Here is a 22,365-nt window from a genome sequence, read left to right on the forward strand (position 1 = left end):
CAACTATGGGCTTCCTCAAATGCCCTAGGTCTTCATGAGCAAGCAAGTTGGATGCACACCCACTTAGTTTCAGTTTGAGCTATCATACACTTATAGCTCTAGTGCATCCGTTGCATGGCAATCCCTACTCCTCACATTGACATCAATTGATGGGCATCTCCATAGCCCGTTGATTATCCACGTCGATGTGAGACTTTCTCCCTTTTTTGTCTTCTCCGCACAACCTCCATCATCATATTCTATTCCACCTATAGTGCTATATCCATGGCTCACGCTCATGTATTGCGTGAAAGTTGAAAAGGTTTGAGAACACCAAAAGTATGAAACAATTGCTTGGCTTGTCATCGGGGTTGTGCATGATTTGATCGCTTTGTGTGGTGAAGATGGAGCATAGCCAGACCATATGAATTTGTAGGGATATCTTTCTTTGGCCATGTTATTTTGAAAAGACATGATTGCTTTATTAGTATGCTTGAAGTATTATTATCTTAATGTCAAATGATAGACTATTGCTTTGAATCACTCGTGTCTTAATATTCATGCCATGATTAGATTATGTGATCAAGATTATGCTAGGTAGCATTCCACATCAAAAATTATCTTTTTTTATCATTTACCTACTCGAGGACGAGCAGGAATTAAGCTTGGGGATGTTGATACATCCCCATCGAATCTATAATTTTTTATTATTCCATGCCAATATTCTACAACTTTCATATACTTTTGGCAACTTTTTATACTATTTTTGGGACTAACATATTGATCCAGTGCCCAGTGCCAGTTCCTATTTGTTGCATGTTTTTTGTTTCGCAGAAAATCCATATCAAACGGAGTCCAAACGGGATAAAAACTGGCAGAGATTTTTTTTGGAATATATGTGATTTTTGGGAAGAAGAATCAACACGAGACGATGCCCGAGGGGGGCACGAGGCAGGGGGCGCGCCCCAGGGGGTCAGGCGTGCTCTGGGCCCTCGTGTCCTCCTCGTATGGCAGTTGGTGCCCTTCTTTCACCGCAAGAAAGCTAATATCCGGATAGAGATCGTGTCCAAAATTCAGCCCAGTTGGAGTTACGGATCTCCGGTAATTTAAGAAACGGTGAAAGGGCAGAATCTGGAACGCAGAAACAGAGAGAGACAGAGAGACAGATCCAATCTCGGAGGGGCTCTCGCCCCTCCCATGCCATGGAGGCCATGGACCAGAGGGGAAACCCTTCTCCCACCTAGGTATAAGGTCAAGGAAGAAGAAGAAGAAGAAGGGTTTCCCTCTCCCCCTCTCTCCCGGTGGTGCTGGAACACCGCCGGGGCCATCATCGTGTGACGGCGATCTACACCAACACCTCTGTCATCTTCACCAACATCTTCATCACCTTCCCCCATCTATCTACAGCGGTCCATTATCTCGCAACCCGCTGTACCCTCTACTTGAACATGGTGCTTTATGCTTTATATTATTATCCAATGGTGTGTTGCCATCCTATGATGTCTGAGTAGATTTTTGTTGTCCTATCGGTAATTGGTGAATTGCTATGATTGGTTTAATTTGCTTGTGGTTATGTTGCTGTCCTTTGGTGCCCATCATATGAGCGCGCGCGTGGATCACACCATAGGGTTAGTTGTATGTTGATAGGACTATGTATTGGAGGGCAAGAGTGACAGAAGCTTCAACCTAGCATATAAATTGATGCATAAGGGATTGAAGGGGGACCAATATATCTTAATGCTATGGTTGGGTTTTACCTTAATGAACGTTAGTAGTTGCGGATGCTTGCTAATAGTTCCAATCATAAGTGCATAGAATTCCAAGTCAGGGATGACATGCTAGCAGTGGCCTCTCCCACATAAAACTTGATGTCGGTCTAGTAAAGTAGTCAATTGCTTAGGGACAATTTCGCAACTCCTACCACCACTTTGCCACACTCGCTATACTAACTTTAATGTTTCTTTATCTAAACGGCCCCTCCTTTTTATTTATGCGCTCTTTATTATCTTGCAAACCTATCCAAAAACACCTACAAAGTACTTCTAGTTTTATAGTTGTTCTAGGTAAAGCAAACGTTAAGCGTGCGTAGAGTAGTATCGGTGGTAGATAAAACTTGAGGGAATATTTGTCCTACCTTTAGCTCCTCGTTGGGTTAGACACTCTTACTTATCGAAAGAGGCTACAATTGATCCCCTATACTTGTGGGTTATCATATATCCCAGTGATAGAAGGGGACAAGACATGTATTTGTATTGTTGCCATTAAGGGGAAAACAATGGGGTTTATTCATATTGGTTGGATTTACTTTGTCTACTATGTCATCTTGCTTAAGGCGTTACTCAGTTTTCCATGAACTTAATACTCTAGATGCATGCTAGATAGCGGTCGATGGGTGGAGTAGCAATAGTAGATGCAGGCAAGGATCGATCTACTTGTCTCGGACATGATACATGTATACACATGATCATTGCCTTGAATATCGTCATAACTATGTGCTTTTCTATCAATTGCCCAATAGTAATTTGTTTACCCGTCGTATGCTTTCTATTTGAGAGAGAAGCCTCTAGTGAAAACTATGTCCCCCGGGTCTACTTTTATCATATATAAAATCCAAAAATACCTTGCTACAATTTATGTACCTTTATTTCATTTTTATGTTTTTATTTATCTATCTATCACTTCTAGATTTCATCCTTGCAAATAACCGCCAAGGGGATTGACAACCCCCTTGATCGCGTTGGGTGCATGTATTTTCTCTTTTGTGTGTAGGTGTTGTTAATGAGGTTTCACATGGTTCTCCTACCGTATTGATAACCTTGGTTCTTAACTGAGGGAAATACTTATCTCTACTGTACTGCGTCATCCTCTCCTCTTCGAGGAAATCCCTATGCAGCTTAGAAGTAGCGAGTGCTAGCAATCGTAGAAGACTATATGATGGTTGAGTATGTGGACTTGCCAAAACAAAAGCTCTTACATAGACTCTTCCTTGAAATATGATGAATTGTGATTGTTTCGATGACTGAGAACATAGTTTGTTTGTTTTCAAGAAAGTTTATACTTCGAACTTCAAAGTTATGAATGAATTGTTACTTGCTTATGAGAAGCTATATGATAATTGTTTGCTGCTATGTTATTGATCATGATGATATAATGTCCGCATTTTGTTTTTATTGACACCTCTCTCTCTCTCTAAACATGTGATCATGATTGTTGAGTTCAGCTTTAGCTTGAGGACAAGCGAGGTCTAAGCTTGGGGGAGTTGATACGCCCATTTTGCATCATGTTTTCCTACTACTACATATATTGTTATTTTGTCATTATTTCACTTTATGATGCAATTCTAATGCCTTTTCTCTCTTAATTTGCAAGATTTATATGGAGAGGGAGAATACCGGCAGCTGGAATTCTGGACCTAAAAGAGCTATAGCAGATATTCCTATTCTGCAGAACTCCAAATGACCTGAAATTTCACGGAGATTTTTTACTGAATATATAAAAATACTAGAGCAAAGAAATACTAGAGGGGCCCCACTAGTTTCCCACAAGGCAACAGGGCGCGGCCGCACCCCTTGGCGTGCCCTGATGCCTTGTGGGGCCCACAAATGGCCTCTGATGCCCATCTTCTACTATATTAAGGTTTTTGGCCTAAAAAACAAGAGAATACTTTCGGGACAAAGTGCTGCCATCTCGAGGCGGAACCTAGGTAGGAGCACTTTTGCTCTGTGGAGGAGCGATTCCGCCGTGGATGCTTCCCTCCGGGAGGGGGAAACCGAAGCCATCGACATCACTGATACGTATCCAACGTATCTATATTTTTTTATTGCTCCATGCTATATTATCTACTGTTTTGGACTATATTGGGCTTTATTTTCCACTTTTATATTATTTTTGGGACTAACCTATTACCGGAGGCCCAGCCCAGAATTGCTGGCTTCTTTTGCCTATTTCAGTGTTTCGAAGAAACGGAATATCAAACGGAGTCCAAACAGAATAAAATCTTCAGGAACGTGATTTTCTCACCGAACGTGATCTAGGAGACTTGGACCCTGCTCCAAGGAACAAAAGAGGCGGTCACGAGGGTGGGGGGCGCCCCCCCCCCTAGGGCGCGCCCCCTGCCTCGTGGGCCCCTCGTTGCTCCTTCGGCGTACTTCTTCCTCCTATATATACACATGTACCCCCAAACGATCAGAACAGGAGCCAAAAACCTAATTCCACCGCCGCAACTTTCTGTATCCACGAGATCCCATCTTGGGGCCTGTTCTGGAGCTCCGCCGGAAGAGGGCCGACATCACGGAGGGCTTCTACATCATCCTAGCCCCTCCAATGAAGTGTGAGTAGTTTACCTCATACTTTCGGGTCCATAGTTAGTAGCTAGATGGCTTCTTCTCTCTCTTTGAATCTCAATACAAAGTTCTCCCCCTCTCTTGTGGAGATCTATTCAATGTAATCTTCTTTTTGCGATGTGTTTGTTGAGATCGATGAATTGTGGGTTTACGATCAAGTCTATCTATGAATAATATTTGAATCTTCTCTGAATTATTTTATGTATGATTGGTTATCTTTGCAAGTCTCTTCGAATTATCTGTTTGGTTTGTCCAACTAGATTGGTAGTTCTTGCCATGGGAGAAGTGCTTAGCTTTGGGTTCGATCTTGCAGTGTCCTTACCCAGAGACAGAAGGGGCAGCAAGGCACGTATTGTACCATTGCCATCGAGGATAACAAGATGGGGTTTATTTCATATTGCATGAATTTATCTCTCTACATCATGTCATCTTGCTTAAGGCGTTACTCTGTTTTTAACTTAATACTCTAGATGCATGCTGGATAGCGGTCGATGAGTGGAGTAATAGTAGTAGATGCAGAATCATTTCGATCTACTTGTCACAGATGTGATGCCTATATACATGATCATGCCTAGATATTCTCATAACTATGCTCAATTCTGTCAATTGCTCAACAGTAATTTGTTCACCCACCATAGAATACTTATGCTCTTGAGAGAAGCCACTAGTGAAACCTATGGCCCCGGGGTCTATTCTCATCATATCAATCTCCATCACTTTAATCTGGCTTTGCTTTTTTACTTTGCCTTTACTTTTTACTTTGCATCTTTATACCAAAAATACCAAAAATATTATATCTATCAGATCTCACTCTCGTAAGTGACCGTGAAGGGATTGACAACCCCTAATCGCGTTGGTTGCGAGTAGCTATCGCTTTGTGCAGGTACGAGGGACTTCACTGTGGGCTCCTACTGGATTGATACCTTGGTTCTCAAAAACTGAGGGAAATACTTACGCTACTCTGCTGCATCATCCCTTCCTCTTCGGGGAAAACCAACACAAGCTCAAGACGTAGCAAGAAGGATTTCTGGCACCGTTGCCGGGGAGTCTACGCAAAAAGTCAACATACCAAGTACCCATCACAATCCCTATCTCTTGCATTACATTATTTGCCATTTGCCTCTCGTTTTCCTCTCCCCCCAATTCACCCTTGCCGTTTTATTCACCCTCTCTCTCCCTATCCTCCCTCTCTATTTGCTTCTTTTTGCTCGTTTGCTTTTGTTTGCTCGTGTGTTAGATTGCTTGCTTGTCGCGATGGCTCAAGATACTACTAAATTGTGTGACTTCACCAATACCAACAATAATGATTTCCTTAGCACTCCGATTGCTCCTCTTACCGATGTTGAATCTTTTGAAATTAATACTGCTTTGTTGAATCTTGTTATGACAGATCAATTCACCGGCCTTCCTAGTGAAGATGTCGCTACTCATCTGAATAGCTTCGTTGATTTATGTGATATGCAAAAGAAAAATATGTCAATAATGATGTCGTTAAATTGAAGCTATTTCCTTTTTCGCTTAGAGAACGTGCTAAAGCTTGGTTTTCGTCTTTGCCTAAGAATAGTATTGATTCATGGAACAAGTGCAAAGATGATTTTATCTCTAAGTATTTTCCTCCCGCTAAGATCATCTCTCTTAGAAACGATATTGTGAACTTTAAACAACTTGATCATGAACATGTTGCACAAGCTTGGGAGAGAATGAAATTAATGATACGTAATTGCCCTACTCATGGTTTGAATTTGTGGATGATTATACAAAACATTTATGCCGGATTGAATTTTGCTTCTAGAAATCTTTTAGATTCAACCACGGGAGGCACTTTTATGGAAATCACTTTAGGAGATGCTACTAAACTCTTAGATAATATTATGGTCAATTATTCTCAATGGCATACTGAAAGATCTTCTAATAAAAAAGTGCATGCGATAGAAGAAATCAATGTTTTGAGTGGAAAGATGGATGAACTTATGAAATTATTTGCTACTAAGAGTGTTTCTTTTGATCCTAATGATATGCCTTTGTCTACTTTGATTGAGAATAACAATGAATCTATGGGTGTGAATTTTGCTGGTAGGAATAATTTTGGTAACAACGCTTATAGAGGGAATTTTAATCCTAGGCCATATCCTAGTAATCCTTCTAATAATTATGGTAATTCCTACAACAACTCTTATGGAAATTATAATAAGATGCCCTATGAATTTGAGAATAGTGTTAAAGAGTTTATGAATTCACAAAAGAATTTTAATGCTTTGCTTGAGGAGAAATTGCTTAAAGTTGATGATTTGGCTAGAAATGTTGATAGAATTTCTCTTGAGGTTGATTCTTTGAAGCTTAGATCTATTCCTCCTAAGCATGATATCAATGAGTCTCTCAAAGCCATGATAATTTCCATTGATAAGTGCAAGGAAAGAACCGCTAGGATGCGTGCTTCCAAAGATGCCTTTATTAAAGCGTGTTCTTCCAATACCTATGAGAATCAAGATGAAGATCTAAAAGTTATTGATGTGTCCCCTATTAAATCTTTGTTTTGCAATATGAATCTTTATGAAACTGAATATGATCTTCCTTTACCTAGAAGGCGTTCTAAAAATTCGGAGTATTTAGATCTTAATGATGAAATTGACGAAAGTGGGATTGAAAGAAATAAATATCTAGATGTTGCTAAACCCACTATATTGGATTTCAAGGAATTTAATTATGAAAGTTGCTCTTTAATCGATTGTATTTCCTTGTTGCAATCCGTGCTAAATTCTCCACATGCTTATAGTCAAAATAAAGCCTTCACCGAACATATTGTTGATGCCTTGATGCAATCTTATGAAGAAAAACTTGAGTTGAAAGTTTCTATCCCTAGAAAACTCTATGATGAGTGGGAACCAACTATTAAAATTAAAATTAAAGATCATGAGTTTTATGCTTTGTGTGATTTGGGAGCTAGTGTCTCTACTATTCCCAAGACTTTGTGTGATTTGCTAGATTTCTGTAATTTTGATGACTGCTCTCTAAACTTGCATCTTGCGGATTCCACTATTAATAAACCTATGGGAAGGATTAATGATGTTCTTATTGTTGCAAATAGGAATTATGTGCCCATAGATTTCATTGTTCTTGATATAGATCGCAATCCTTCTTGCCCTATTATTCTTGGTAGACCTTTCCTTCGAACGGTTGGTGCAATTATTGATATGAAGGAAGGGAATATTAGATTTCAATTTCCATTAAAAAAGGGCATGGAACACTTTCCAAGAAAGAAAATAAAATTATCATATGAAACTATCATGAGAGCCACTTATGGATTGCCTACCAAAGATGGCAATACCTAGATCTATCCTCGTTTTTATGCCTAGCTAGGGGCGTTAAACGATAGCGCTTGTTGGGAGGCAACCCAATTTTATTTTTATTCCTTGCTTTTTGCTCCTGCTTAGTAATAAATAAATTATTTAGCCTCTGTTTTGGTTGTGTTTTTTGTTTTTAATTAGTGTTTGTGCCAAGTAGAACCGTTGGGAAGACTTGGGGAAAGTCTTGTTGAACTTGCTGTAAAAAACAGAAACTTTAGCGCTTACGAGAACTGCTGTCATTTTATTTGGAGAGTGATATTTAGTTAATTATTTTTGAAGATGTTTAATAGATAAATTCCTCACGTCCAGAAGTTTATTTTAGAATTTTTGGGGTTCCAGATCTTGCGCTAGCTACAGATTACTATAGACTGTTCTGTTTTTGACAGATTCTGTTTTTCGTGTGTTGTTTGCTTATTTTAATGAATCTATGGCTAGTAAAATAGTTTATAATCCATAGAGAAGTTGGAATGCAGTAGGTTTAACACCAATATAAATAAAGAATGAGTTCATTATAGTACCTTGAAGTGGTCTTTTGTTTTCTTTTGCTAACGAAGCTCACGAGTTTTCTATTTTGAGTTTTGTGTTGTGAAGTTTTCAAGTTTTGGGTGAATTATTTTGATGGATCATGGAACAAGGAGTGGCAAGAGCCTAAGCTTGGGGATGCCCATGGCACCCCCAAGGACACCAAGAAGTCAAAGCTTGGGGATGCCCCGGAAGGCATCCCCTCTTTCGTCCACTTCCATCGGTAATTTACTTGGAGCTATATTTTTATTCACCAACATGATATGTGTTTTGCTTGGAGCGTCTTTTATTATTTGTGTCTTTGTGTCTTAGTATGCCACAATCATCCCTGATGTACACACCTTTTGAGAGAGCCATACATGAATTAAAATTTGATAGAATACTCTATGTGCTTCACTTATATCTTTTGAGCTAAGATAATTTTGCTCTATGTGCTTCACTTATATCTTTTGAGCGTTATAATTTTGCTCTATGTGCTTCACTTAGATCTTTTAGAGCACGGTGGTGGATTCATTTTAAAGAAACTATTGATCTCTCATGATTCACTTAAATTATTTTGAGAGTCTCTTAATAGCATGGTAATTTGCTTAATAATAATATGCATGGTATTCAAGATTTGTGAAACTTTCTTTTGAGTGTGTTGAATACTAAGAAAAGATTGAAGCATGATAATTGTTTTGAGATATGGAGGTGATAATATTAAAGTCATGCTAGTTGAGTAGTTGTGAATTTGAAGAATACTTGTGTTAAAGTTTGTGATTCCTGTAGCATGCACGTATGGTGAACCGTTATGTGATGAAGTCGGAGCATGATTTATTTATTAATTGTCTTCCTTATGAGTGGCGGTCGGGGACGAGCAATGGTCTTCTCCTACCAATCTATCCCCCTAGGAGCATGCGCGTAATACTTTGCTTTGATAACTTCTAGATTTTTGCAATAAGTATATGAGTTCTTTATGACTAATGTTGAGTCCATGGATTATACGCACTCTCACCCTTCCACCTTTGCTAACCTCTCTAATACCGTGCACCTTTCGCAAGTATCATACACCTACCATATACCTTCCTCAAAACAGCCACCATACCTACCTATTATGGCATTTCCATAGCCATTCCGAGATATATTGCCATGCAACTTTCCACCGTTCTGTTCATGACACATTCATCATTGTCATATTGCATATCCCGGTACACCGCCGGATGCATTCACATAGAGTCATATTTTGTTCTAAGTATCGAGTTGTAATTGTTGAGTTATAAGAAAAATAAAAGTGTGATGATCATCATTATTAGAGCATTGTCCCAGTGAGGAAAGAATGATGGAGACTATGATTCCCCCATAAGTCGGGATGAGACTCCGGACAAAAAATAAAATAAAAAAAGAGTCCAAAGAAGCCCAAATAAAAAAGGGGGAGGCCATAAAAAAGAAAAGGCCCAAATAAAAAAATGAGAGAAAAAGAGAGAAGGGACAATGTTACTATCCTTTTACCACACTTGTGCTTCAAAGTAGCACCATGATCTTCATAGTAGAGAGTCTCTCATGTTATCACTTTCATATACTAGTGGGAATTTTACATTATAGAACTTGGCTTGTATATTCCAATGATGGGCTTCCTCAAAAATTGCCCTAGGTCTTCGTGAGAAAGCAAGTTGGATGCACACCCACTTAGTTTCTTTTTGAGCTTTCATATACTTATAGCTCTAGTGCATCCGTTGCATGGCAATCCCTACTCACTCACATTGATGTCTATTGATGGGCATCTCCATAGCTCGTTGATATGCCTAGTTGATGTGAGACTATCTTCCTCTCCTTTTTGTCTTCTCCACAACCACCATTCTATTCCACCTATAGTGCTATATCCATGGCTCAAGCTCATGTATTGCGTTAATATTGAAAAAGTTAGAGTATGAAACAATTGCTTGGCTTGTCATCGGGGTTGTGCATGATTTAAATACTTTGTGTGGTGAAGATGGAGCATAGCCAGACCATATGATTTTGTAGGGATAACTTTCTTTGGCCATGTTATTTTGAGAAGACATAATTGCTTTATTAGTATGCTTGAAGTATTATTATTTTTTATGTCAATATAAAATTTTGTCTTGAATCTTTCTAATCTGAATATTCATACCACAATTAAGAAGATTTGCCTTGAAATTATGCCAAGTAGCACTCCGCATCAAAAATTCTCTTTTTATCATTTACCTACTCGAGGACGAGCAGGAATTAAGCTTGGGGATGCCTGATACGTCTCCAACGTATCTATAATTTTTGATTGCTCCATGCTATATTATCTACTGTTTTGGACTATATTGGGCTTTATTTTCCACTTTTATATTATTTTTGGGACTAACCTATTAACCGGAGGCCCAGCCCAGAATTGTTGTTTTTTGCCTATTTCAATGTTTCGAAGAAACGGAATATCAAACGGTGTCCAAACGGAATAAAATCTTCGGGAACGTGATTTTCTCACCGAACGTGATCTAGGAGACTTGGACCCTGCTCCAAGGAACAAAAGAGGCGGTCACGAGGGTGGGGGCGCCCCCCCTAGGGCGCGCCCCCTGCCTCGTGGGCCCCTTGTTGCTCCTCCGGCGTACTTCTTCCTCCTATATATACACATGTACCCCCAAACGATTAGAACAGGAGCTAAAAACCTAATTCCACCGCCGCAACTTTCTGTATCCATGAGATCCCATCTTGGGGCCTGTTCCGGAGCTCCGCCGGAAGAGGGTCGTCATCACAGAGGGCTTCTACATCATCCTAGCCCCTCCGATGAAGTGTGAGTAGTTTACCTCAGACCTTCGGGTCCATAGTTAGTAGCTAGATGGGTTCTTCTCTCTCTTTGAATCTCAATACAAAGTTCTCCCCCTCTCTTGTGGAGATCTATTCGATGTAATCTCCTTTTTGCGGTGTGTTTGTTGAGATCGATGAATTGTGGGTTTATGATCAAGTCTATTTATGAATAATATTTGAATCTTCTCTGAATTCTTTTATGTATGATTGGTTATCTTTGCAAGTCTCTTCGAATTATCCGTTTGGTTTGGCCAACTAGATTGGTAGTTCTTGCCATGGGAGAAGTGCTTAGCTTTGGATTCGATCTTGCGGTGTCCTTACCCAGTGACAGAAGGGGCAGCAAGGCACGTATTGTATCGTTGCCATCGAGGATAACAAGATGGGGTTTTTTCATATTGCACGAATTTATCTCTCTACATCATGTCATCTTGCTTAAGGTGTTACTCTGTTTTTAACTTAATACTCTAGATGCATGCTGGATAGCGGTCGATGAGTGGAGTAATAGTAGTAGATGCAGAATCGTTTCGATCTACTTATCACGGACGTGGTGCCTATATACATGATCATGCCTGGATATTCTCATAACTATGCTCAGTTCTGTCAATTGCTCAACAATAATTTGTTCACCCACCGTAGAATACTTATGCTCTTGAGAGAAGCCACTAGTGAAACCTATGGGCCCCGGGTCTATTCTCATCATATCAATCTCCATCACTTTAATCTTGCTTTGCTTTTTACTTTTCCTTTACTTTTTACTTTGCATCTTTATACCAAAAATACCAAAAATATTATATCTATCAGATCTCACTCTCGTAAGTGACCGTGAAGGGATTGACAACCCCTAATCGCGTTGGTTGCGATAGCTATCGCTTTATGCAGGTACGAGGGACTTGAGCGTGGGCTCCTACTGGATTGATACCTTGGTTCTCAAAAACTGAGGGAAATACTTACGCTCCTCTGCTGCATCATCCCTTCCTCTTCGGGGAAAACCAACACAAGCTCAAGATGTAGCAATCACCAATGATCCTCTCATCATGGGAGGACCGATCTTCATCAAGATCTTCACCAGCCCCATCTCATCTCAACCCCTAGTCCATATCTTGTATTCAATCTTTGTCCCAAAACCTCAGATTGATACCTGTGGGTTGCTAGTAGTGTTGATTTCAAAACACATTCACTCCCTTGGTGGTTTTGGTAATTAATGTCAACATACATGTTGTTGGACTAACACTTTTATCTAGTATGTTTCAAACAAGTTCAACAGTGGCAGGCAAGGATATGAGGATGAGGACCTCTTCAAAATGCTAAGGACAAAGATTGGCAAAGCTCCAAGACTCTACATTTTTTATCAAGTGATCCAAGATCGCATTGAGTCCATAGGAAAGCCAATACTATGAAAAGGGGATGAGGTTTTGATCATGACTCAATTACTCAAAGTGCTCAGTGATAATGCTCGAAAACCCTCAACTACTTCTCCGCACTCCTATCCAAAACCCTAATATCCCTCTCGGTCCCACCAAGACATTCCCATCCGGATCCACTGAGATGAACTATACACTGCCACATGCCAAACCCTAACACTTCAGTATAGCCAAAATGGATATCGGTCTCACCAAGATGGCCTGACCAAGTTTCTCTGATGAAGTTGCTTCATTCCGGAATCACCAGGATGAACCGATTGGAATTTCTAAAATGAGGTCTTGCACTAGATATCGCACTTCAGTCTCATCAAGATATTCTGTTCGGTCTCACCGAAATGCCTAATGGTCAAGTCTTTTACACTAGTCGGTGTCACCGAGTTGAGTTAAAGACTTGTAACGGTTGGATTTTCAGTGCTGCCTATTTATACCTCTCCACCACCACTTTCTTAGAGGGAGAGCCATTATAATGAACCACAACTTTCACTACTCATTTTCTGAGAAGAGAACCACCTACTCATGTGTTGAGATCAAGAGATTCCAATCCAACCATTTGAACCTTGATTTCTAGCCTTTCCCAAGTTGCTTTCCATTCATTCCTCTCATCCACCAAATCCAAATCTATGAGAGACTGTTTGAGTGTTGGGGAGACTATCATTTGAAGCACAAAAGCAAGGGGTTCATCATCGACAACACCATCTATTACCTTTTGGAGAGTGGTGTCTTCTAGGTTGGTTGGTATCACTTGGGAGCCTCCAAGATATTGTGGAGTTGAACCAAGGAGTTTGTAAGGGCAAGTAGATCTCCTACTTCATGAAGATCTACCAGAGTGAGGCTAGTCCTTCATGGGCGTAGGCTATGATGGAATAGACAAGGTTTCTTATTCGTGGACCCTTCATGGGTGGAGCCTTTTGTGGACTCACACAACCATTACCCTCAGTGGGTTGAAGTCTCCATCAACATGGATGTACGATAGCACCTCCTATCAGAACCACGCCAAAAATCTTCGTGTCCTCATTGTGTTTGATCTTCCATCTCCACCCTTTACTTTCCACACAATTGCATGCTTTTCTATTTTTCCTGCCCTATCTTTAGATATACATGTGTAGGAAGTCTTGGTGTTATCTTAACTAGTGCCAAAATCTCCCTAAATTTCAAGAGAACTAAAAATTGCACCTTTGGTTGGTTAAGAGTCTATTTACCTCTGTTGGAAATATGCCCTAGAGGCAATAATAAATTGATTATTATTATATTTCCTTGTTCATGATAATCGTTTATTATCCATGCTAGAATTGTATTGATAGGAAACTCAGATACATGTGTGGATACATAGACAACACCATGTCCCTAGTAAGCCTCTAGTTGACTAGCTCGTTAATCAATAGATGGTTATGGTTTCCTGACCATGGACATTGGATGTCGTTGATAACGGGATCACATCATTAGGAGAATGATGTGATGGACAAGACCCAATCCTAAGCCTAGCACAAGATCATGTAGTTCGTATGCTAAAGCTTTTCTAATGTCAAGTATCATTTCCTTAGACCATGAGATTGTGCAACTCCCGGATACCGTAGGAGTGCTTTGGGTGTGCCAAACGTCACAACGTAATTGGGTGGCTATAAAGGTACACTACGGGTATCTCTGAAAGTGTCTGTTGGGTTGGCACGAATCGAGATTGGGATTTGTCACTCCGTGTAAACGGAGAGGTATCTCTGGGCCCACTCGGTAGGACATCATCATAATGTGCACAATGTGACCAAGGGGTTGATCACGGGATGATGTGTTACGGAACGAGTAAAGAGACTTGCCGGTAACGAGATTGAACAAGGTATCGGTATACCGACGATCGAATCTCGGGCAAGTACCATACCGCTAGACAAAGGGAATTGTATACGGGATCGATTGAGTCCTTGACATCATGGTTCATCCGATGAGATCATCGTGGAACATGTGGGAGCCAACATGGGTATCCAGATCCCGCTGTTGGTTATTGACCGGAGAACATCACGGTCATGTCTGCATGTCTCCCGAACCCGTAGGGTCTACACACTTAAGGTTCGATGACGCTAGGGTTATAAAGGAAGCTTGTATGTGGTTACCGAATGTTGTTCGGAGTCCCGGATGAGATCCCGGACGTCACGAGGAGTTCCGGAATGGTCCGGAGGTAAAGATTTATATATAGGAAGTCCTGTTTCGGCCATCGGGACAAGTTTCGGGGTCATCGGTATTGTACCGGGACCACCGGAAGGGTCCCGGGTGGCCACCGGGTGGGGCCACCTGCCCCGGGGGGCCACATGGGCTGTAGGGGGTGCGCCTTGGCCTACATGGGCCAAGGGCACCAGCCCCAAGAGGCCCATGCTCCTAGGGAACCCTAGAGGGAAGAGTCCTCAAGGGGGAAGGCACCTCCGAGGTGCCTTGGGGAGGATGGACTCCTCCCCCCCCCTCTTGGCCGCACCCCTTTCTTGGAGGAAGGGGCAAGGCTGCGCCTCCCCCCTCTCCCCTGCCCCTATATATAGTGGAGGGGAGGGAGGGCATCCATACCTGAGCCCTTGGCGCCTCCCTCCCTCCCGTGACACCTCCTCCTCTCCCGTAGGTGCTTGGCGAAGCCCTGCAGGATTGCCACGCTCCTCCATCACCACCACGCCGTTGTGCTGCTGCTGGATGGAGTCTTCCTCAACCTCTCCCTCTCTCCTTGCTGGATCAAGGCGTGGGAGACATCGTCGAGCTGTACGTGTGTTGAACGCGGAGGTGCCGTCCGTTCGGCACTAGGATCATCGGTGATCTGAATCACGACGAGTACGACTCCATCAACCCCGTTCACTTGAACGCTTCCGCTTAGCGATCTACAAGGGTATGTAGATGCACTCTCCTTCCCCTCGTTGCTAGTCTCTCCATAGATAGATCTTGGTGACACGTAGGAAAATTTTGAATTTCTGCTACGTTCCCCAACAGTGGCATCAGAGCCAGGTCTATTGCGTAGATTCTTTGCACGAGTAGAACACAAAGTAGTTGTGGGCGTCGATATTGTTCAATATGCTTGCCGTTACTAGTCTTATCTTGATTCGGCGGCATCGTGGGATGAAGCGGCCCGGACCAACCTTACACGTACGCTTACGTGAGACCGGTTCCACCGACAAACATGCACTAGTTGCATAAGGTGGCTGGCGGGTGTCTGTCTCTCCCACTTTAGTCGGATCGGATTCGATGAAAAGGGTCCTTATGAAGGGTAAATAGCAATTGGCATATCACGTTGTGGTTCATGCGTAGGTAAGAAACGTTCTTGCTAGAAACCCATAGCAGCCACGTAAAACATGCAAACAACAATTAGAGGACATCTAACTTGTTTTTGCAGGGTATGCTATGTGATGTGATATGGCCAAAAAGGATGTGATGAATGATATATGTGATGTATGAGATTGATCATGTTCTTGTAATAGGAATCACGACTTGCATGTCGATGAGTATGACAACCGGCAGGAGCCATAGGAGTTGTCTTTATTTATTTGTGACCTGCGTGTCAACTTAAACGTCATGTAATTACTTTACTTTATTGCTAACCGTTAGCCATAGTAGTAGAAGTAATAGTTGGCGAGGCAACTTCATGAAGACACGATGATGGAGATCATGATGATGGAGATCATGGTGTCATGCCGGTGACGATGATGATCATGGAGCCCCGAAGATGGAGATCAAAAGGAGCAAAGTGATGATGGCCATATCATGTCACTATTTGATTGCATGTGATGTTTATCATATTTATACATCTTATTTGCTTAGAACGACGGTAGTAAATAAGATGATCCCTTACAACAATTTCAAGAAGTGTTCTCCCCTAACTGTGCACCGTTGCGACAGTTCATGTTTCGAAGCACCACATGATGATCGGGTGTTAGATTCTAACGTTCACATACAACGGGTGTAAGACAGATTTACACACACGAAACACTTAGGGTTAACTTGACAAGCCTAGCATGTACAGACATGGCCTCGGAACACGGAGACCGAAAGGTCGAACATGAGTCGTATAGAAGATACGATCAACATGAAGATGTTCACCGATGATGACTAGTCCGTCTCACGTGATGATCGGACACGGCCTAGTTTGACTCGGATCATGTAATCACTTAGATGACTAGAGGGATGTCTATCTGAGTGGGAGTTCATAAGATGAACTTAATTATCCTGAACATAGTCAAAAGGTTTTTGCAAATTATGTCGTAGCTCACGCTATAGTTCTACTGTTTAGATATGTTCCTAGAGAAAAATTAGTTGAAAGTTGATAGTAGCAATTATGCGGACTAGGTCCGTAAACTGAGGATTGTCCTCATTGCTTCATAGAAGGCTTATGTCCTTAATGCACCGCTCAGTGTGCTGAACCTCGAACGTTGTCTGTGGTTGTTGCGAACATCTGACATACACGTTTTGATAACTATGTGATAGTTCAGTTAAACGGTTTAGAGTTGAGGCACCAAAGACGTTTTTGAAACATCGCGAAACATATGAGATGTTTTGAGGGCTGAAATTGGGATTTCAGGCTCGTGCCCATGTCAAGAGGTATAAGACCTCTGATGACTTTCTTAACCTGCAAACTAAGGAGAAAAGCTCAATTGTTGAGCTTGTGCTCAGATTGTCTGAGTACAACAATCATTTGAATCGAGTGGGAGTTGATCTTCCAGATAAGACAGTGATGGTTCTCCAAAGTCATTGCCACCAAGCTGTTAGAGCTTCGTGATGAACTATAACATATCAGGGATAGATATGATGATCCTTGAGGTATTCGCGATGTTTGACACCGCGAAAGTAGAAATCAAGAAGGAGCATCAATTGTTGATGGTTGGTGAAACCACTAGTTTCAAGAAGGGCAAGGGCAAGAAGGGATACTTCATGAAATGGCAAATCAGCTGCTGCTCTAGTGAAGAAACCCAAGGTAAAACCCAAACCCGAGACTAAGTGCTTCTGTAATAAGGGGAACAACCACTAGAGCAGAATTACCCTAGATACTTGGTAGATAAGAAGGCTGGCAAGGTCGATAGAAGTATATTGGATATACGTTGTGTTAATGTGTACTTTGCTAGTACTCCTAGTAGCACCAGGGTATTAGATACCGGTTCGGTTGCTAAGTGTTAGTAACTCGAAACAAAAGGCTACGGAATAAACGGAGACTAGCTAAAGGTGAGCTGACGATATGTGTTGGAAGTTTTTCCAAGCTTGATATGATCAAGCATCGCACGCTCCCTCTACCAAAGAGATTGGTGTTAAACCTAAATAATTGTTATTTGGTGTTTGCGTTGAGCATAGACATGATTGGATTACGTCTATCGCAATACGGTTATTCATTTAAGGAGAATAATGGTTACTCTGTTTATTTGAATAATACCTTCAATGGTCTTACACCTAAAATGAATGGTTTATTAAATCTCGATCGTAGTGATACACATGTTCATGCCAAAAGATAGTAATGATAGTACCACCTACTTGTGGCACTGCCACATAAGTCATATCGGTATAAAACGCATGAAGAAGCTCCATATTGATGGATCTTTGGGCTCACTCGTTTTTGAAAAGTTTGAGACATGCGAACCATGTCTATTGGTGTATATGCATGAAGAAACTCCATGCAAATGGACCGTTTTGACTCACTTGATTTTGAATCACTTGGGACATGCAAATCATACCACATGGGCAAGATGACTGAAAAGCCTCGTTTTCAGTAAGATGGAACAAGATAGCAACTTGTTGGAAGTAATACATTTTGATGTGTACAGTCCAATGAGTGCTGAGGCATGTAGTGGATATTGTTATGTTCTTACTTCACAGATAATTTGAGTGGATGTTGAGTACATTTACTTGATGAATCATGAGTCTGAATTATTGAAAGGTTCAAGTAATTTCAGGGTGAAGTTGAAAGATCGTCGTGACAAGAGGATAAAAGATCTATGATATGATCATAGAGATGAATATCTGAATCACGAGTTTGGCACAGAATTAAGACATTGTGGAAATTGTTTCACAACTGATACAGCCTGGAACACCATAGTGTGATGGTGTGTCCAAACGTCATAGTTGCACCCTATTGGATATGGTGCATACCATGATGTCTCTTATCGAGTTACCACTATCGTTCATGGGTTAGGCATTAGAGACAACCACATTCACTTTAAATAGGGCACCACATAATTTCGTTGAGACGACACCGTATGAACTATGGTTTGGAGAAACCTAAGTTGCCGTTTCTTGAAAGTTTGGGGCTGCGACGCTTATGTGAAAAGGTTTCAGGTTGATAAGATCGAACCCAAAGTAGATAAAATGCATCTTCATAGGACACCCAAAAACAGTTGGGTATACCTCCTAATTCAGATCCGAAAGCAATAGGGATTGTTTCTTGAATCGGGTCCTTTTTCGAGGAAAGGTTTCTCTCGAAAGAGTTGAGTGGGAGGATGGTGGAGACTTGATGAGGTTATTGAACCGTCACTTCAACAAGTGTGTAGCAGGGCACAGGAAGTTGTTCCTATGGCACGTACACCAACTGAAGTGGAAGCTTATGATAGTGATCATGAAACTTTGGATCAAGTCACTACCAAACCTCGTGGGATGACAAGGATGCGTACTACTTCAGAGTGATACGTAATCCTGTCTTGGAAGTCATGTTGCTAGACAACAATGAACCTACGAGCTATGGAGAAGCGATGGTGGGCCCAGATTCCGATAAATGGCTCAAGGCCATAAAACCCGAGAGAGGATCCATGTATGAAAACAAAGTGTAGACTTTGGCAAAACAACTCGATGGTCGTAAGGCTGTTGAGTGCAGATGGATTTTAAAAGGAAGACAGACAATGATGGTAAGTGTCACCATTGAGAAAGCTCGACTTGTCGTTAAGATGTTTTTCGACAAGTTCAAGGAGTTGACTACGATGAGACTTTCTCACTCGTAGCGATGCTAAGAGTCTGTTGGAATTATATTAGCAATTACTGCATTATTTATGAAATCTTGCAGATAGGATGTCAAAACATTGTTTCCTCGACGATTTTTGAGGAAAGGTTGTATGTGATACAACCGGAAGGTTTTGTCCATCCTGAAATATGCTAATAAGTATGCAAAGCTCCAGCAATCCTTCTGAGGACTGGAGTGAGCATCTCGGAGTTGGAATGTATGCTTTGATGATGATCAAAGATTTTGGGTTTATACAAAGTTTATGAGAAACTTGTATTTCCAAAGAAGTGAATGGGAGCACTATAGAATTTCTGATGAGTATATGTTGTTGACATATTAATGATCAGAAATGACGTAGAATTTCTGGAAAGCATATAGGGTTATTTTGAAAGTGTTTTTCAATGGAAAGCCTGGATCAAGCTGCTTGAGCATTGAGCATCAAGATCTATAAGGATAGATCAAAACGCTTAATGGTACTTTCAAATGAGCACATACCTTGACATGATCTTGAAGGTGTTCAAGATGGACCAGTCAAAGAAGGAGTTCTTGCCTGAGTTGTAAGGTATGAAGTTAAGACTTAAAGCTCGACCATGGCATAATAGAGAAAGGAATGAAGGTCGTCCCCTATGCTTAAGACATAGGCTCTACAGTATGCTATGCTGTGTACCGCACCTGAAGTGTGCTTTACCATGAGTCAGTCAAGGGGTACAAGAGTGATCCAAGAATGGATCACAGGACAGCGGTCAAAGTTATCCTTAGTAACTAGTGGACTAAGGAATTTTCTCAATTATGGAGGTGGTAAAAGAGTTCGTCGTAAAGGGTTACGTCGATGCAAGCTTAACACCTATCCGGATAGCTCTGAGTAGAGATACCGGATACGTATAATGGAGCAACAATTTAGAATAGCTCCAAGTAGAACAGTTATTTGGAATAGCTCCAAATAGAACGTGGTAGCTGCATCTAGGAGATGACATAGAGATTTGTAAAGCACATACGGATCTGAAAGGTTCAGACCCGTTGACTATAACCTCTCTCACAAGCATAACATGATCAAACCCAGAACTCATCGAGTGTTAATCACATGGTAAATGTGAACTAGATTATTGACTCTAGTAAACTCTTTGGGTGTTAGTCACATGGGGATGTGACCTTGAGTGTTAATCACATATCGATGTGAACTAGATTATTGACTCTAGTGCAAGTGGGAGACTGTTGGAAATATGCCGTAGAGGCAATAATAAATTGATTATTATTATATTTCCTTGTTCATGATAATCGTTTATTATCCATGCTAGAATTGTATTGATAGGAAACTCAGATACATGTGTGGATACATAGACAACACCATGTCCCTAGTAAGCCTCTAGTTGACTAGCTCGTTGATCAATAGATGGTTACGGTTTCCTGACCATGGACATTGGATGTCATTGATAACGGGATCACATCATTAGGAGAATGATGTGATGGACAAGACCCAATCCTAAGCCTAGCACAAGATCATGTAGTTCGTATGCTAAAGCTTTTCTAATGTCAAGTATCATTTCCTTAGACCATGAGATTGTGCAACTCTCGGATACCGTAGGAGTGCTTTGGGTGTGCCAAACGTCACAACGTAACTGGGTGGCTATAAAGGTACACTACGGGTATCTCTGAAAGTGTCTGTTGGGTTGGCACGAATCGAGATTGGGATTTGTCACTCCGTGTAAACGGAGAGGTATCTCTGGGCCCACTCGGTAGGACATCATCATAATGTGCACAATGTGACCAAGGGGTTGATCACGGGATGATGTGTTACGGAACGAGTAAAGAGACTTGCCGGTAACGAGATTGAACAAGGTATCGGTATACCGACGATCGAATCTCGGGCAAGTACCATACCGCTAGACAAAGGGAATTGTATACGGGATCGATTGAGTCCTTGACATCGTGGTTCATCCGATGAGATCATCGTGGAACATGTGGGAGCCAACATGGGTATCCAGATCCCGCTGTTGGTTATTGACCGGAGAACATCACGGTCATGTCTGCATGTCTCCCGAACCCGTAGGGTCTACACACTTAAGGTTCGATGACGCTAGGGTTATAAAGGAAGCTTGTATGTGGTTACCGAATGTTGTTCAGAGTCCCGGATGAGATCCCGGACGTCACGGGGAGTTCCGGAATGGTCCGGAGGTAAAGATTTATATATAGGAAGTCCTGTTTCGGCCATCGGGACAAGTTTCGGGGTCATCGGTATTGTACCGGGACCACCGGAAGGGTCCCGGGGGCCCACCGGGTGGGGCCACCTGCTCCGGGGGGCCACATGGGCTGTAGGGGGTGCGCCTTGGCCTACATGGGCCAAGGGAACCAGCCCCAAGAGGCCCATGCGCCTAGGGAACCCTAGAGGGAAGAGTCCTCAAGGGGGAAGGCACCTCCGAGGTGCCTTGGGGAGGATGGACTCCTCCCCCCCCCCTCTTGGCCGCACCCCTTTCTTGGAGGAAGGGGCAAGGCTGCGCCTCCCCCCTCTCCCCTGCCCCTATATATAGTGGAGGGGAGGGAGGGCATCCATACCTGAGCCCTTGGCGCCTCCCTCCCTCCCGTGACACCTCCTCCTCTCCCGTAGGTGCTTGGCGAAGCCCTGCAGGATTGCCACGCTCCTCCATCACCACCACGCCGTTGTGCTGCTGCTGGATGGAGTCTTCCTCAACCTCTCCCTCTCTCCTTGCTGGATCAAGGCGTGGGAGACATCGTCGAGCTGTACGTGTGTTGAACGCGGAGGTGCCGTCCGTTCGGCACTAGGATCATTGGTGATCTGAATCACGACGAGTACGACTCCATCAACCCCGTTCACTTGAACGCTTCCGCTTAGCAATCTACAAGGGTATGTAGATGCACTCTCCTTCCCCTCGTTGCTAGTCTCTCCATAGATAGATCTTGGTGACACGTAGGAAAATTTTGAATTTCTGCTACGTTCCCCAACAACCTCACCCTCCCCTCTAGACCTATCTTCTCCGATCCTACATGATTACACCTTGTAGTTGATGCTAGTTGGTTTA

The sequence above is a fragment of the Triticum dicoccoides genome, chromosome 3A (assembly GCF_002162155.2).
Source record: "Triticum dicoccoides isolate Atlit2015 ecotype Zavitan chromosome 3A, WEW_v2.0, whole genome shotgun sequence".
NCBI classification, from domain to species: Eukaryota; Viridiplantae; Streptophyta; class Magnoliopsida; order Poales; family Poaceae; genus Triticum; species Triticum dicoccoides.